The sequence below is a fragment of the Euprymna scolopes genome, chromosome 10 (assembly GCF_053919585.1).
Source record: "Euprymna scolopes isolate OS-2025 chromosome 10, ASM5391958v1, whole genome shotgun sequence".
NCBI classification, from domain to species: domain Eukaryota; kingdom Metazoa; phylum Mollusca; class Cephalopoda; order Sepiida; family Sepiolidae; genus Euprymna; species Euprymna scolopes.
Genome location: NC_136491.1, coordinates 158,634,846 through 158,649,230, shown reverse-complemented (window position 1 = coordinate 158,649,230; position 14,385 = coordinate 158,634,846). Strand labels below are relative to the sequence as shown.

The 14,385-nt window shown below is 33.2% G+C and overlaps 1 long non-coding RNA gene across 1 annotated transcript in view; it reads right to left on the bottom strand.

The window, feature by feature from the left end:
- The window catches only part of LOC145286334 (uncharacterized), a 347,817-nt gene extending 334,594 nt beyond the window's left edge, over positions 1-13,223 (bottom strand). Inside the window, exon 1 of the long non-coding RNA XR_013869141.1 lies at positions 13,205-13,223. This is a non-coding gene — a long non-coding RNA (uncharacterized LOC145286334). The remainder of the gene's footprint in view (positions 1-13,204) is intronic.
- Between the last annotated feature and the right edge of the window lie 1,162 nt (positions 13,224-14,385).

The window sequence follows — 14,385 nt, the reverse complement described above, 5'->3', positions numbered from 1 at the left end:
ACTTAATAAAACAACAACAAAGAAAGGAAACACTAGCGGAAATTTTCTAACTGATTTTCTATATAGGATATTTTTTCTAAAAATTAAATGGGAGAGTTTCATGAACAAAAATCCCAAGTTGAAAGTTATGAATGCACCAAATTTTTAGGGGAAAAATCTTCGGAAGAGAGAAAGAATTAAAGACGATTAGTTTTATAATTTTAGTAAAATATTGTAATTTTATTAATATTTCAAACTAGTACGGCTACCCGTCGTTTCAAAGATTAAAAGAAACTTAACATTTTCTTTTTTTGGAACTTTTTCGACGCATTTTCTTTCACGCTACTCTCTGAACACGTCTCCCTCAAACTAATTTTTGCCAGCCTTTTTTGGCAACTGCTTCAATGTGTTAGAGACAAAAAGAAAGCTACCTGACTTAGTTTCAGTGTCGTTTTTGAAACAACTACTAATAAGAATGAAAACATTTTTATTTATCTCTACGTGCCCATAGTATATATATATATATATATATATATATATATATATAATAGCAGTATAGTTACATTCAAAGTTCCAAATATTTATTTTTCATGCAAAACAGTTCTTCCAGCACGTTAAAATTTCAGTAAATTTTTTACAGATCCGTTTCGTTATAAAGAAACAAACGTCTATTATTATGCCAATACCAGCTCCTTTCGTGCATATACTTCTCAGAAAAATTAGAAATTATTTGCTTAGAAAGAAAACATGTATGCCAAGATAATGTTGCAAGAAGAAAAAGAAAATTCATAAAAGACTCAACATCGTGTGTTTGTTCTGGCAGCCATCTTAGTTCATATTCATATTAGTATTTATTCATTTTAATATAACGAGGTATGAATCATACGAAGTCTGCGTTCTCATCTTTGGTATTGTTTTCACGTTTCGGCCGATGATTTTTTTTCAGGTACATCTTGTCAAACTTTGAAATTTCGAACTAAACGTTATTTAATTTTCTTTCCTCAGCCATGACCGGGCAGAAATATTAGAATTTAAAAAAAATGACCTTAATATCGCCTGTACTGAAGATTGAATTTTTAACCCGAGAAACGTTCACATAGATCTGATTATTACTTAGCACTTTATCCGTTCCACCACATTTGCCAATTCAAACAATTCTAGTATGAATTTTGGGAGCCTTCAACCTATAGCATTTAGAATTGTTAGCATTATTTCTTTTATAAAAATATAAGTATTTGATCGTGTTCTAATTATAATCGATATAATATTCTGCTTGTTTATTTCTTAGTTCGTACGTTACGCTTAAAAAAAGGGCCAAATACAATTTTTAAAGGCCAAACCGCTTCAAAATGGGCTAGGTTCGCGAAATTTGGCCTTTAAAATCTGATTTGTCTGAACAAGAATATGAAAGTAACCCTCATCGGATATAGCCTCGTTTTCTAATATCATTTAAATTATGATCATTGTTGTAATTGTGTGAGAAAGGACCTCGTAGTAATTTCGACATGCAGCAATTCTTTACCAAAGTGAAATGTTAGTAAAAAGAGAGACATTCGAAAGACACTGCAAAAATACTGCCAAAATTGCTGAACTTATGTGAATCAAAGATTGTCGCTTACAATATGATTTTATTATTTGTATTGAACTATGTAGCACAATATTATTTCTGAGTATTTATTAGCACATATAAATTTAATTTAGGTCAGTTCTATTTGGAAAATACAATGAACTCTATTTTGATAAGATTTTAATAAACCTTTATTTGCTGCGTTTTATTGATTTTTCTGTCGAAAAAAATAACTTTTTGCACTATCCAGAAAAATATCAGCTTTATCAAAACATTTTCGTTGATTCAATATATTTTTTATTCCGTGGAATTTCCACGGGTCGTACTAGCTTTCAATTAATGGTTTCCACATCGTAGTAAATCGTATACTAGGTATACTTAGGAGTTTATTGTCATGTAAATTGTGTACGTTTAGCTAGAAACACGACTTTCCTTTAGAATATAATAAATTGCCAATCCGAAGTTCAGTAGCAGGGAATCTGACATTTACGTGCGATTAATCAGACAAGCACTCTTAGATATTTTTAATGCGATGTTGAATAACGGTGAATTAGCTTTTCACGAGAATCGAAGTGGGAGATACGAATGCCACCTACGCAGCAAATTTGAGGGCTTTATTTTTTTCACCTGAAATAGAGCCGATATGCTTAGCGATATTTACATCAAGCCGCGTTTATATACGCGTAAAACGAATAACCTTTCCAAGTGATGACGCTCCGACAATATTCAATTTTGCTGTTTTCTCCACACGATTCTTCAGCGTGTTAGTGTGCAAAATAAATAAATACCTCTTTCTAGTTCTTTCAGTCCAGCTTAATTCGGTTTAGCGCCTTATGAAACAGCAAGTACACACTCTTAAATTCAAACACTTTTTCACAGTGGTAAGGGCGATAATCGAAGAATTTCCTATTCAACAGATCTACTGAAAAGCCTGCAAAATTCGTCAACGAGATTCGTTGCTCGAGTCGTCTAAGCGTTTGTAAATGGCAAGCAAGGCGTATTATGGCTCGGACCGCTAATTAATGGAGTGAAAACGGCAATGTTGCTTCTGCAGTGTTTCTTGTGGTCATGACCAAACGTTTCACTTCGCATGAAAACGCTAAACCTTAATATTTTCGAGATCAAACACCTCCAACACTGTCTTTTTTTCCCCAGAATTTTACTGTGAGGGGAAAGGAGTTGTTTGTAACCAGATTTTTATTAAAATAACTAGTAGGCCCCCCGGTGTTGCCCGGGCATAAACTATGCTTAAATATATTTTAATTCATGCAAATTTCGTATTTATTATTATAGAGCCAACTTTATTGATTATTATATTGAACCCAATATGTAGCAGTGATTTCAAAAAGTAAAATACAAAATAAAAATAAAAAAATGACTTGGGTGTCATCAGCAAGAATCGAAAGCAAAAGTTCTCCAACGTTATTCGTCACCATGTGAGCCGAATTGACACACATAACACAAGATAAAAAAACGCTATTAAACATAAATGTATATTTACGCATGCGTACAAGATACATATTTAGTCAACTTACGCCTCCCAATCTGTTCAATGTTAAACCTGCTAAAACCAAATCAAATTTGTTCCAGAGGCACGAATCCCCTCTCCAGAGAACGAATCAAGTTTCAAGTCTGTAGACCAAAAAGTGACAGTAGTTTAGTAGAGACCGTTCCACACACGGAAAGACAAGGTCATATATATATATATATATATATATATATATATATATATATATATATATATATATATATATATATAAGATACTGTAAATTTGTATTTAACTTGAGAATACTAATATTATGAAGCAGCACGGTACCTTCTCTGCAAAAGTATCAAAATTTAATATGAGGGCGGGGCTTGTTATTACTCCAGATATGTCAGGTCGAATAAAACTTAATACACTTACCTTACATTTTTGAAAATTACGCAAAGTGAAAACATTGATGGGGTATACCGATCGTAGTCATATTGAGTTGTCTTATGGAGGAAAATTTAAGCATAAAAGTCGGGTTTTCATACATGGAAAATCCAATTCTGTAAGAAAGAGGAGAAATTTGGATAGAGATAAAATTTGCTTAAGCATTGGATTTTTTTTTTCCTAGAAGATATTAAACTTTGATCCTCGCTCCATGGCTGGCCAGAAATTGCCGGCAACATTCAAACAAGCATTGTTCAATAAAAAAACTGTAAATGCTATTTTTGACATCTTATTTACTACATAATAGAAATGACATCTTATTTACTACATAATAGAAATGACATCTTATTTACTACATAATAGAAATGACATCTTATTTACTACATAATCGTCAGTTATGAACAAAAAACAAAACTGTACGATCATATCATGTGATTATCCTCGTTGAAAGTATTTGAAAGTTTAAAATTTGAAAATGTTAAAACAAGCCAACACAATCGAATTTTTAGTAAATAAACAGTTTATTTAAATGCGAATTTTCGGTTTGCAAAGGAACCTTTTGAGGTAGACATACATAAAAGAAAGAAGGTTTCTTTTGCAAACCTAAAATTTATTTGTAAATAAACAATGTGTTTATTTACTTAAAAACAAAATAACAAAAAACAAACAAACAAAATAACAAAAAATAACAAAATAAAAAATTAACGAAGTTCAAGATTTCAGTGACGGAATATATATATATATATATATATATATATATATATATATATATTTACATACATACATACATACATACATACATACTAGCATTTCAGCCCGGCGTTGCCTGGGTGTTTGGATGTGTCTGTTGAGCAAAAAAAAAAAAAGTCGTAGTAGGAAGGCAGGCTCGAACCCGTACCGCGAAGGAGGAAAAGAACGGGGGAAAAAACATGACGTCTATGCTGTTATGACGATCACCAAACTGGAAGTGCCATTTTTTAAAATTAAGGCTAGACAATCGAAAGGAGAGGATGATTTTAAAAAATATCGGCGAAAAAAGCGACCCCCTGTGGAAAAGTTTCCAGTTGAAGGTGAAGATATTAATGTTTTTAGCCAATTTTTCGATATTTGTCGTCTGAAAGGTCGGACTTCTAAGCGATACTGATCTTGGTAAAATCCGTCGCCCCTGTCAAAAGTTTTAGGCAGACATAAAAACATACATTTATATATTAGTAACAAAACATTTTCGACCCAAACTGATTCAAAAGCTTGTCCTATCTCTGAATACGCTTTATGTCAAATTTCAAATGTTTAGACCATAAATTGTCTGAGTAATTTGGTAGAGACCGCAGAGGTCAATTTTTTTTTCAACTTTGACCCCTATTATGACCCCTTACAATTTATTGTTTTGGGCTCAAGTAAAGTTGTTAAGTTAGAGCCATGTCCAAGAAACCTATATCTAAATTCTCAAGTGTTTATACCCAAAATTGTCGGAGGAGTTTAGTAGAGTTCTCAAAGGTCAAATCGTTGAACTTTGACCCCTTAATCTCCAAATTTCTGGCCCAAAACCGATCACATCGATTTTCCCAAATCTCAGTACCATGTATATCAAATTTCGAGTCTGTAGACTTAAAATTGAGAGAGTTATTGCGTAGGGAAATGTACACACACACACACACAGACACGTTCACTTTTATAGATATACTAGTATTTCAGCCGGCGTTGCCCGGGTGTTTGGAGGTGTATGTTGAACAAAAAAAAAAAAAAGCGGTCAATTTTTAAAAATTTGACCCCTCTTATGATCCCTTAACATTTATTGTTTTGGGCTCAAATCAAGTTATTTAGTTAGATCCATGTCCAAGGAGTCTATATCTAAAATTTCAAGTGTTTAGACCCAAACTTGGGGGAGGAGTTTGGTAGAGTTCTCAAACGCCAAATAATTAAACTGACTCCTTAACAGCCAAATTTCTAGCCGAAAACAGATTACAAAGATTTTCTGAAACCTCAGTACCCTGTATATCAAATTTCGAGTCTCTAGACTGAAAATTGACAGAGTTATTCCGTAGGGAAATGTACACAGACGCACAGGCACACATACACGTTCATTATATATATATATACTAGCATGGGTGCCCGGCGTTGCCCGGCGTTGCCCGGCGTTGCCCGGCGTTGCCCGGGTGTTTGGATGTGTATGTTGAGCAAAAAAAAAAGCGTCAATTTTTTAAAATGTGACCCCTCTTATGACCGCTTTTTGGGCTCAAATCAAGTTAGTAAGTTAGATCCATGTCCAAGGAACCTATATCTAAAATTTCAAAATTGTCGGAGGAGTTTGGTAGAGTTCTCAAAGGTCAAATCGTTAAATTTTGACCTCTTAATCGCCAAGGAAGGCGGCTCTCTCTACCGTGCTAGAAAACTACTAACACCCGAAAGTATCCTGTACCTCTATGAGGCAACCATTCTCCCAAGTATGGAGTATTGCTGTCATATTTGGGCTGGTGCATCGGCTACTAGTCTCTCGCTCCTAGACAAGGTTCAAAAGAGAGTCGCAAATCTGATAGGCCCTAAACTGGCATCTAAGCTTCAGCCTCTGTCCCATCGACGACACGTTGCATCCCTCTGCCTGTTCTACAAGTATTTTAATGGTGAATGCTCTGATGAACTGCAAGCACTTGTGCCCCCACGATGTGAACACCCTCGACAGACCCGACAAGCTACAAAATCCCACCCCCACACAGTAGAGATCCCTAGACGTAAAAGATCTTTCTACTCCGGTAGTTTCTTCCCCAGAACCGCTAGACTTTGGAATTCCATTCCAGGTCACTGCTTCCCCAACTGTACTGACATGCATAAGTTCAAGTGCAACGTGAACCAACATCTTGCTGCCCAAATCCCTACATAGTACCCCAGTAGTTGTTGTCCCTGATAGTAGCCCCCTACACCAAAGTGGCAATTTGCCTTGTTTGGGGTGAAAATGTAATAAAAAAAAAAAAAAATAAATTTCTGGCCGACAACCGATCACATCGATTTTCCCAAATCTCAGTACCCTGTATATCAAATTTCTAGTCTGTAGACTTAAAATTGACAGAGTTATTGCGTAGGGAAATGTACACACACAGACACGTTCACTTTTATAGATATATATACATTAGGCACCGCCAAAACTGGGGGGGGCAGGTCAGTACTTTTTGACGGACCGTCTTTTTAAAAATCTACCAAAAATCAGGTAATTATCCGATCAATACGAAATTTTCAGCGATTATTAGGAGAAGAATGAACTTTATAACAGTGTACTTATTTTTCATAAACGATATTTATATATATATTTTTTTTTGCTTACAAAACCCCCCCTTGTTTTGAAGTGGGAACAAATATGCTTAAAATAATCATCTGAAACTGAAATCAACATATTGTGTTGTAAGGGACAGAATTATAGATTAAAAAAAAAAAAAAAAAAAAATTGTTTGCATACCTTATTTTGACGTCTGAATATCAGAACTTCGATTGTGTTTAATTATCCCGCTTTTGAGTTTTGAAGTGTGAAATTCGGTGAATATGTTAAGTAAAATAATTAATTTAAGTTAAGCAAAACAAAAAAAAATTTTTTTAAATATTTATACGAAAAAAGCTATTTTAAAATTTTTGATAAATAAATTAACAATTTTTTTTTAGCGAGCCGAATAATGCATGACCATTATTAAACAGGGCATGCTTTGAATAATCGATACCAAAAAAAAAAAATTCGATAAATATTGTGCCCTTTGTGTTAAAAATAGCATCTTTTTTTCGATCCCGTTTGAAAACGTTTGCCGCCTTTCGACTATGGTGGACCAAACGCGCTGAAATAATTTTTTTTTATTCTGCTTTAAATTGCCCCCCCCCCATTTTGGGGAGTCTGGCCCCCACACACATACACATTAAAAACCAAACCCATGCAAATGGTCACCCATCTGACACTGGCCAGCCTCAGCTTAATAATACATTGAAATTTTCGTCACTGAAAAATAAGTTTTTTTTGGCCTGTTTGGTCTTCCATAGTTTGCTTTTTATCAGACGAAAACGTAAACAGAGTCGATCTGAACTCTACGTCAACGCGAATATCTGGTTACCTATATGAATAAGTGGAATTATTTGAAATTCAGGTACTTATATTATAATATTTTTGCATATCCTCTTAGAAAATCATCCTAAATCTTAGTTAGACAATAAATAAATTAATTAATTATTTCAAAAACCCTTTTTTTTAAATATTTAAGTACGTTTTTTGTGCAAGACAAAAAATGTCAATTGTTAACTTTTTGGGAAAATTTAACATTTAAAATTGAATTAAAAATAGTAGAAAAAGTTTTACATTATTCTGTTTTCTATATGATAAAATTCAGGGTTTTATCTTTCTGGAAAAAAAAAGTTACTCAGAAATAATGGATTTTAATAAATGTAATTTCGTTTTAAAAAACAACAACAACTTGATTTTGCGGCCATTTTTGGCGGTGCCTAATATACATACATATATTACATATATATATTTATATATGAAATGTCTACACACAAAAAAGAAAACGTTAATTTTTATATTTGTTTTCATTCATATTTTGTTAGAGTGGTATCGGCTGATTGAAAAAATATAGAATTCTGTATTAGCTCCTCAAACCCGATGTTGAATCGATAAGACAACGCGCATGTTCCTTTGGTGGAAGGTGACGGTAGTCTAATGGTTAACGACAGTTCAAATCCAGTTCATTCCTAAAAAATCACTTTCACTTAGGATATTGTCAACCTTCTTGTGGTCCATTCCGTAATTACTCGGCGTCTTTATAGAAATAATTCGGACTAGAATATCATCTGGAGAAACCAATGCTAATAAAGAATCTTTGGATTCATACCTTTGATGATGACACGCGTATCGAGTAATAAAGGGAATTACTTGTGATTTAGTGACTACCACCAAATAAATCATCTGACATTACACCTTAAAAATAAATTTAAAAATAACTCTAGTGAATATTAAAACAAAAAACAAAAACAAAAAAAAAACAATAGAGAAACATTAAGACCATGTGTAAGGAAGACATCACTAGCGTTTTGGCGTTACATTTTAAAGATATGAGAGCGGAGAACGTGTAGTTAAGCACTTGGCGCATTTCGATTGCACAGAATACAGGCAACAACACTACATTGTAATTAACACCAGCTGAATTTGTTCCAAAACTCAAATACGTATGAACTAATCGAAACATTTTTTTACAGTCAAGATTGTCTGATCTTTCTTACTTCCGGTTTCTTCTGTCTATTTGACTGCACAATTAGACAGGTCAAGCAAACAAGAAATTCGTTTTAACATGGGAGAAACAGGAAGGCCTCTCACGTTAACCGAAAGGGCAATAATCATTAACCAGAAAAGACCATATCTTGCTTATCACTATCATCCTGTCTTCGCAGCTGAAACCGGAAGTCAAAAGAACAGACAATCTTGATTATAACCAAATAACTTATAAATAGTACTTATAAAATACAAACGAATCTATTAACGGATGGGTGCTAGTGTATATTACGAAACTCATTTCTGTAAATATTTGCCCGTGTTTACGCAGCAACGTCAGAATATGAGGAAAATAAACACAAGGAAACGGAAAATAGCGACATTTATCGGATACGAATTACAATAAAAAAATAAAAAAAATATAGCAACAACCTACCGTAAGTGTTATGAATAAAAATCGTTGGTGAAAGTGCACTGGGGGACCACTCGAAGATTTACCTTTAAAAAGTTGATTACGAGGAGGTTGAAAATGAGAAAATGCCTTTCGGAATAAACACCCCCAACCTCCCCATGTTAAGAACGGCTTTCGGAATAAACACCCTTTGCAGATTGAACAACCAGTGCGGCAACCGTGCATTGGTCGTCTTCGGGTGGTCCCCCAGTGCACTTTCACCAAATCGTTTTAATTTTTTTTATTTTTAATCAAGTAGTAACAGTTGTTTCGCGTGATTGAAAACTAACTTTTTGGGAGAGAGGGAGGTAGGGTAAGTATTAACCCATCCAATGTGTTTCAAGCTCATCCCACATTCTCTTCAAATTTTTTTTATGTCCTACACTTCATTTCAGTTTGTTCTGTTGACAATACTACTTGCTTCGACGTCTGTATTAACTTGTCAAGAATAGTAAATTAATTGCTGTGGGATGCCCCAAGATTTAAAATTAATAACTAAAAATATTTTTCCTTTTACGATTTATCAAAAGTCGTCTGCAAATTATGTGGCTTCTCAGTAGGTTTGTTATCGCTTTCTGATTGGCTGATGAAGTTGACTAGCGCTCTCGGTATATTCCGGCCGTTTGCATAAGTTTCTAGCGGACATTTACGAGAATCTAGTTTGTAATATGTATTAATACCAAAAAATGTATTAGCGGTCGATAATAGATGCGCTTTTATTGGATGTGAAAATCTTTTCACATTGTTCAAACTCCGAATAATAAAACAAAATATTTCACACTGTTCAAACTCCGAATAATAAAACAAAATATTTCTGAACTAAGCATATCTTTGTAGATATATCAACTCAACACCCATCTTTAAATTGACGACTTTTATAGATTTTCGGGTCTGATGAAAATAAATATCACATTCAAATTTGGGTCAGACAAGTAGCTTTCTGAATATTTACACATTTTTTCCAATGTATTAATGAATGTCAATGGCCGTCGCCATTCTTTACATGGGAAGAAAGTGTTTTGTAACACGTATGCGCATTAGTATATGTTTAGTTTAGAAAAACCATGACCGCCAGTGAAAACAAAGGATTATATTGGATAATAAAGGTCTTAATTGTCTATAGTTTGGGGATGAGGTGATTTCATTATGGATTTCGTTTTTCGGACTCACTTCCTCATCTTCGGTATTTTTTTCACTACGCTTCGGCCGTATCATCCTTCGGCCTTCTTCAGGTGAATCTCGAATTCGAAATTCCAAAAAAACAGTTCCCAAGTTCCAAGAAGATGAGGAAGGGAGTCCGAAAAACGAAATAAAGGTCTTAATGTCCAGAAAACTACTTGTCTGCTTTAAATTTAAATGTAGAAATTCGTTTTAAGAAAATCGACATAATTGTCAATTTATCAGTGAATTTTAAGTTGCAGTAAAAAAACAAAAAAAAATAATACCACAAAACGATTTTAAATTACTGAAGCCATGAACAACTTCAAGATTTTTAAAATATCTTAACATGCGCTAAAAAAAAAAAAGAAAAAAAAAAGAGTTTTTTTATTACTCAAAACTGATGCTCTTTTTCATAAAATTAAAAGCTTTTTAATCAAGTTTTAGTGCTTCTGTATTTATCGACCCGCGATTTCCACGACATTACTCAGGTCTGTCCGGCAGATGACAGACAGGATAGCTATATTAAAAAAAAAAACAAAGAACAAAAAAAGAAAACACAAATTGTTACAACCCTTTCCCCATATAAAGAATGGCGACAACCACTGAAATTCATTAAATAATATATAGGAAAAAATGTCTTGGTTCTAATGCAGAGAGTGATCCGTGCTATTTTTAAATCGTATTTCCACGTTTAATTAAAGTTTTAAATGTTTTATTTTGGTGGTAGTGCACTTACTGACCCGCGCTATTTTTAAATCGTATTTCCAAGTTTAAAGTTTTATGTCTTTTTATTCAATTGTAAAGTTAAAGTATAGAATAGTTACAAAACACCCTCCCCTCCCTATGTTAAGAACAGCTTTTTAAATAATAACGTTATTATTTCAGCACGGATCAATAAGTGCACCAGTACTGTTTTTTTTATTCAACTGTAAGGTTAAAGTACAGAATAGGTACAAAACACCCTCCCCATGTTAAAAATGGCTTTTCAAATAATAACATTATTTCAGCATGGATCACTCTCTGCATGAGTACCAATGTCTTAATAGCCAGAAAACTACTAGTCGACCGTTTCTGGTTCTTCCCGTCATCTGCCGGGCACACCCAAGTAACTTTTAAAGAAAAATGTTAAGGTGGAAACCAAGTAAAAATTTACCGTTATTTACTGCCATGCCGCAAATAAACGACAAAATATGAGCAAATAGAATTTATGAGCAGTTTTAAGATAATATTCTACTTCAGAAAGTTATAAAAAAAAATGTGACCACAAACTCAATATAACGTCTCTACCTATGTATACGCGATTAAAATGGGGGAGATAAAGTTAGGACGAATACATATATAATCAAAAAGAAAAAAAATCATGAATTTTAACATTAATTTATAAGTTAACACAGACAATTCCCTGAATTTTTTGTGAATTCCTTATCAAACGGTAGTATTAGTGATATTTATAAAGAATGGACATCCAGAAGATTCCAGTTTTATGAAGTCAGTTCAGAGTATTGATGAGGTATTTCATATTCAGTTCAAGAAATGGCAAAATTAGTTTGCAACGAGAAAGTCTTTCCCTTGAAGAAAATATTTTGAAAAAATCATTGAGGTTAAGAAAAATAATCCAAACCTTCATTTGGATTTTGCATTTTCATGAAGGTTTTTTATCGTAAACACTTCGCTCTTTTCTGGGATAGATTCAGGATACTTTATCAATCCTCGGAATTAATTATATTAGAACATATATTCTTTGAATGAACATTTTTTACAAGGACCGAATTTTGAATCTGTTAAAAAACGACACTCTAGATTTCGTTGGTAGTCCATATTATGCAACTGCCAACAAATTTGCGATTATTCAAATGAAGTATAGTTTAATTAATATTGAAGGCGGAATTTTAGTTTATTGGTAAAGGAGATTTTTCTTTACCAGCTAATTTAAAAAAAAAAAAAAAGGAAACATTCCCGAAGTTTTGCATCAAACAAATCCGAAGATGTCAGACCGTATAATCAAGACATTCACGCAATAGATTGTGTGCTTAAACAATTTAAAATACAGTTTCGATGTTAGATGTTAGTTAAAAGTCAGTCGGGAAAAAAAAGTGTGGGCTACTTTGGTATTTATGCAGAGAAGTTATTGTACTAAAATAATATTGTTTAGAAAGCCATTCTTAACATAGACAGGGGAAGGTGTATTGTAACTATTCTGTACTTTCACCTAACAATTTAATAAAGAAAAGATGGTCCTAGTGCAAAGAGTGATCCGCGCTATTTTTTAAATCGTATTTCCAAGTTTAATTAAAGTTTTATGATATGTTTTTTTTTTATTCAATTGTAAGGTTGAAGTATAGAATAGGTACAAAGCACCCTCCCCATGTTAAGAATGGCTTTTTAAATAATAACATTATTTACGTCCGGATCACTCTCTGCACTAGTACCGAAAAGATATAAACTTGAAAATACTATTAAAAATATAACAATAACTTCCTGTATAAGTACCTTATTTTACATAAAAATTAAAAGTTACATTTTTTGGCTAAAAATTGACGGAGATTGTAGTATTACGGATAAAATAAAATAAAATCGGTGCTAGTGCACTTATTGATCCGCGCTATTTTTTAAAATAGTATTTTCAAGTTTAATTAACGTTTAATGATCTGTTTTTATTAAATTGTAAGGTTAAAGTACAGAATATGTACAAAACACCCGCCCCTTGTAAGAATGGCTTCTAAATAACAACGTTATTATTTCAGCACGGATCAATAAGTGCACTAGTACCAAAAAATCAATGTGGAAATGGAATTTAATCCAAAATCTTTCGTACCGGTAACCTAAATACTAATTACAGAAGTTGATGTTTTTACAAAACGAATGTAACAGTTACTAAAATCATTACATACCAACTTTTATTAGACCCTGTCTCTTTATTGAGATGCGAACAATTCTGGTTTGTAATTACCCGTTAACACCTTCAGCGGCCATATTGGATAACATTTCACGTGACTTCCATCTCTTATTTTATCCACGTTACGTATTCTTTTCAGCCATGGTTTGGCATATAATTTATACATATAAAAATAGAACTTTTTTCACACAAACTATAACGGCGATAAATACTGGTTATTTATTTATCAAATGGGAAAACTTGTTATCAATGGAGTTATTTATTCACGCATCAAATGTTTCTTATAAGTTCGACTTTGAGAAGCTCTATTTATAGAATCAATGATAAGTGCTAAGGAGATAGTCACCCCCAGAAGATGACTAGACACTAGTGATGGGACGATTTCAATATTTTTGTAATTCCGAAACAATTACCGATTCCGATTTCGTTTCTTCATAAATATTTAAATATTTAGCTACAGAGTTTAAAATTTTGGATTAATGTAAACAATCATGCAATAAATGCTTAGATTTTCGTCAATCTAAAAATACACTTATAGGGTGTGTGATCTATAGATGTTAAGGTGCTTAGGCACTTATTGTACCGCGCTATTTTTTTTATGAAAATAGTATTTTCAAGTTAAAGTCAAGCTTTACAATATCTTTTTTTATTTAATTGTTAGGTGAAAGTACAGAATCGTTCCACAACACTCTCTCCTACCCATGTTCAGACGCCTCCGTTCAGTTTCAAAAGAATGGATATTCACTGTAAGGGTAACTGCATGTGTAATTGTGAGGCAAGGATTGCGCAATCCTCAACCATACTTCTAATCGGCACAGCTGTAGTCCAGTGGCAAGAAGTCCAAGATGACTGGGAACAATGCCGAGATAAATGGTCACCCATTTTATTACTGACTAGGCTTAACATTGCTTAACTTCGGTAATCTAACGAGAACCGGTATATACACACGATTATGTTGGTAAGAATGGCTTTCTAAATAATAATGTATCGCGATACAATTAGTGCATAAGTACCGATTTTAGTTTTACTGGTTGTTTAAAATCATTGACAATTATCATTTTGTCATTCGTACCGGAAATGGTAAATTAAATTCAGAAAACAAAATAACTGTTTTAGTCACTAGAAATTAGGCACCAATTTTTCCGATTTCTGCAAATTTCCGACAATTATTCTCTG